Here is a 4,610-nt window from a genome sequence, read left to right on the forward strand (position 1 = left end):
CTCTCCCTCCCAGCTGCCAGAATTCCCTCTGGGATAGCAGGACAGACCAGACAGGTCATCAGTGAGCCCCCCTGGCTGGGAGAGCCATGGTGAGACCACAACGTGGCCCCAGAAGATGAAGCAAACCAGGAGGAGATCCGGACCTGAGCAAGCTGAAGATGTCCCTGCTCATCGGTCTAGAACATCCCTTCCAAACCAAAACCAAACCAAACCAAACCACCCTGTGCTTCCAGGACCTTCCAGCACGAGTTGGTTTCCCCCTCCTTGTCTCCTTCCCGCAGCACCAAACCATCCCTATCCATCCCAGCTGCTCCATGGGGACATCCTGTCCCTGTCCCACTGGGCTGGGAGCCACCTGAAGCCTCAGGGCATGTTGGCTCCAAATCCAGCTGGAGCCACGGAGAGACAAAGGAACCTTGTCCCACAGCGCTGAATCATCCCATCATATCCCGCTCCCGCCCGCACCGGCAGGGATTTGGGGAGGATTTGCCTCCTTGCAAGTAGGAAATGAGCCACGTTCCTGTTTTTAAGGGCAGAACCGTCGGGATTTTGCTGAATTCCCAGCTTCCCAAACTCTCTCGTGCCTTCGACGAGGGATGGATCTTTTCCTAATCCAACAAAACGCCAGAGCAGTAAAATTTGGAGGGAGAAAGGAGCGTTATCCCATTCCCAAAGCTCCACCAGCTGCAACCTTCCCCCCCCCCCACGATCCTCCCCCAGGGCACCGAGCCAAACCCTCGGGAACAGCATCTCCCAGCAGCCAAAACTCCACCTGAGCAGCAAAATTCCTCCTTCTCCCAGCAGCCAAAACTCCACCTGAGCAGCAAAATTCCTCCTTACCTCGGGCTGAGCCGTCAGCCGGGACACAAATCCATGGGAATGCGGGGAGCGCTGCCTGCTCCAGCTCCTCGGCCGCTTTATTTACTCACTCCTCGGGAAGGGAGGGGAAAGAAAACTCGAGGAAGTGCCGTTCCTCTCCCAAGGTGCACCGCAGAACATTCCTGGTGGCCATGGAAACCCCTGGCACGATGCCACGGATTGGCCGCCCTCCAAATTTCGGGCAGCGCCGCTCAACCCCTGGAGACGGCTCCTAAATTAGGGATTTCAAGGGAAGCGGGATGAGGAGGCTGCCGCTCCCTGCCGGCAAAAAAAAAAAAAATTCGGGATGGTCCCGAATTTGCCTTCAGCTCCGGAGGGAAAGTCGTTGGTGCTTGTGCTGAACCGGGCAGCGAGTTGTGATCCAAACAAATTCGGCTCCCACGCTTCTCCAAAGGGAGAATTCCCGGCCACAGACCGCGGGGACAACGGGAAAGCTCCAAACGTCTGAAGGGAAGCTGCAGAGATGAAGGGAAAAATAGGTCACTGGGATTTAAACTTCGGACAGAGGGATTTAAGAGGGTCCATTCCTCTCTTCTCCTGGTTTTTCCATTTTCTGGCTCCCAGGTCTTCTTACCTGTCCTGGGGTTTCCAACTGCAGCCAGAGGGATTTAAGAAGCTCCATCCTTCCCTTCTGGTTTTCCCCTTTTTCTGGCTCCCAGCTCTTTTTCCTTGCCCTGGAGTTTCAAACTGCATCCCAAAGGATTTAAGAAGCTCCATTCTTCCCTTCTCCTGGTTTTTCCCTTCTCCTGGCTCCCAGCTCTCCTCCCTGCCCTGGGGTTCCCCCCTCTTTGCTCCTGGTTGGGCTGAGGAGCGATGGGGTCTCCCTGGAAATCTCCACTGGACATCCTCCCATTCCCAGTTTTTATTGCTGGGATGCTTTGTAGGATTAGGAAAGGATGGATCTGTGTTTAAAGACCCAGGATAGTTTGGGGAGCTGGGAATTCAGCAAAATCCCATCATATAAAACAGGATGGAGCTCCTATTCCTACTTGGATGGAGACAAATATTCCCGTGGGTTGGGACCTCACTGCTCTGGGGGAAGAGTGAGGAGAGCAGGGAAAGCCTGGAAGGGATTGTTGGAAGGCACTGGAGCTCTGGGATTGGGTGGACAGGGATGATCCCACACTCAGCAGGAAAGGGGACCCTCCATCATCCCTCAGATCCCTTATTCCCACTCAGGCACAAGGTCCTTTCTCCCTGCCCCTGTGTCCATCCCCACGGCTCCAGGGGGCTCCAGAGCACATGGAGGGAGGGAAGCAGCAAATTCCCTCTTCAGGGGCCTCCTCACAAGAGAGATTCTCCATTAAAAATCTCTCTTTAGAAATCCCAGCACCAATAAACCCGGGATAAAGGCAGGAGAGACTCCCTTCCCTCCTCCCTTCCCGTGTTTCCAGGCATTTCCAGGGCACTCCAGACCTTCTCCCATCATTCCAAACACAGGCAAACCAAGAAGCCCCAGGATGGGGGAAGCAGCTGAGGCAGGAAAAACCCACAGCCTCTCTGAAATGAAATGAAAAGAAGGTACAAAGTGCTGAAAGTCTTCAGCTTTCCCCAAAAATTCCACTGCACTGACCCACCTGGAGAATAAGGAATGTGGAGGATGGAAATTAAGAAGGATCAGGTTGGTTTGGGCTATTTTCACTCAGCTCCTGCCCCCAAGCAGTGGTTTGGTGCCACTGACAGGTCCAGCTCGTGAGCATGTGGAGAGGAAAGAAGTCCTCAGGAGCTGCAGGAAATCACAGTTTGACTTGCTCAGAGTACACTCCAAACCAAAACAAAACTCCCAAACCACTCTCAGAAGCAAAGGATGGAGCAGTCTGGAACTCCTAGCCCATGTGGAACTCCCAGAAGAAGTGGAACTCCCAGCACTAATAATCCCCTGCAGCCTGGAAACAGCATTCCAGAACTTTTCCTCCGTGTGACCCAGAGCAAGGCAGGTGCATTCCCATAAAATCCCCTTTAAAAACAAGCAAACACTGGTATTTCCACAACATTTTCCAGAGGGGAACAATCCCATAAGCAGGGCTGGCCTGATTTCCCATGGATTTATACCTGGGAAGATTCAGGCACAAACAAAAGCTCCCCATCCTGGCTGGTCACAGCTTCCCTGGATCCTCTGCTGTCCACCAGGAATTATCTCCGTGCTCTACTTCCCTCCACGAGGACTGCAACTGGTTTAATTTGTTGACCCAGCACCCAGTTTTTAAGAAATTAAATACACAACATTTCCTTCATCTCTCCCAGAGCTTTATCCCAACGGAGCTGAACTGAAACATCAAATTTTAGAATTCCAGGGGAGGGAAAGGGAGGTGGAGGGAGGAGGAGAAAGGCAAGAGAAGGCTATCCAAAAGCCTCATTTCTTTAAGGAATTCAGCTGCAAAGCATTCAAACCAGCTGGGTGAGCCAATCCTTGGGATCTTGGAGCTCCCAGATTGGATTTTCAGCGGGAAGGAAGGACCGAGCTGCTCAGCTTGGGAGCAGATGTGGAATTCGCTGTCTCGGTGCTGCCACCGCCTGTTGTTTGCCGATGTTGTTTGCCTTCCCTGTCCACTGCTCCGCGATTCCTGTACCTGTTTTCCAGGCAAATTCCCACTATCTCAACTCTCAGCCCCGCTGTGAGTCCTCCAAAGCATCACTGGCATCATTCCCCCCTCCTCTGATCTTCCCAATCCAATCAGAAACGCAAAGCTCAAAGCTGGACAGTCCATTTGAGCTTCTAAAATATTCATTTCCTAAGGAGCTGGTTTTTTTTTCTCCTGGAATTGTGCTTGGTTCCCTAAAATTGCTGGAGCACAGTAGCAGAAGTGATTTGATCCTCCTGGATCTCGGTGCTTATTTTCTTCCCTGAAATCCCAGGTTTCTCCCAGTAAAGAATCCCACAATCCTCTTCCCAGATACCTTCAGAGATCAAGTTTAAACCAAAGGAGAGTGGGATTAGGTGGGATATTGGGAAGGAATTCTTGGCTGGGAGGGGGGTGAAGGACTGGAATGGATTTTTTTCCCAGAGAAGCTGTGGCTGCCCCTGGATCCCTGGAAGCATCCAAGGCCAGGCTGGAGCAACCTGGGCTGGTGGAAGGTGTCCAGGGGGGTTGGAACTGGATGATCTTTAAGGTCCCTTCCAACCCAACCCACTCTGGGAATCTTTGATTCCACGAAGTCCAGGTGAGATTGGGGATTCCAAGATCCTTCAGGAGCGAAAGATGCTTTTAAAATCTCCAGATCTCCACCACTCATCTCCAGTACCCCTGGGATGGGGGAGCTCTGATGCTGCTGATGCATCAGCTTGGCTTTCATCCCTCTTTTTTTATTAAGGACAGAGAATTCCCTCACCAAACCAGGAGCAAAGCAAGGGCACCAGAGCTGGAGTCACTCAGGCAGCTGTTCAGAAATACATAAAAAAAGAGGAAAATCGGGGTTTTAATGGTGCATTTCCTTCCTCTGGGTGGGCAGGGAGAGCTCCCAGCTCTCCTTTTCTCCTGCATCTCCCCCTCTCCAAGCCTGGCCTGAGGAGCAGCCGAGCTCTGTAAGTGACACCGGGCTAATTAATTAATTAACGACTGCCCGGCGTCGGCTCCGCGGCTGCTGGGATAGAGAGGCAGGAAGGAAAAGAGGGCTGGGACAGCCCCGAGCTGCCGCTGGGAAATGCTGAGGGCTGCTCCGAGCTGCCTGCCCTGATTCCTGAGCTTGCCCTGCCTCGGGCTCAGCCGGAGAAATCCCGGGAAAAGGAGAAG

General features: G+C 52.8%; 1 protein-coding gene across 2 annotated transcripts in view; it reads right to left on the reverse strand.

The window, feature by feature from the left end:
- The window catches only part of ALS2CL (ALS2 C-terminal like), a 47,827-nt gene extending 46,912 nt beyond the window's left edge, over nucleotides 1-915 (reverse strand). For both annotated transcript variants that reach the window (XM_050309643.1, XM_050309627.1), the window contains exon 1: nucleotides 841-915. The gene's annotated coding sequence lies outside the window, so the exon portion shown is untranslated. The remainder of the gene's footprint in view (nucleotides 1-840) is intronic.
- Between the last annotated feature and the right edge of the window lie 3,695 nt (nucleotides 916-4,610).

The sequence above is a fragment of the Myiozetetes cayanensis genome, unplaced genomic scaffold, assembly GCF_022539395.1.
Source record: "Myiozetetes cayanensis isolate MyiCay16 unplaced genomic scaffold, myiCay2020 scf1, whole genome shotgun sequence".
NCBI lineage: Eukaryota > Metazoa > Chordata > Aves > Passeriformes > Tyrannidae > Myiozetetes > Myiozetetes cayanensis.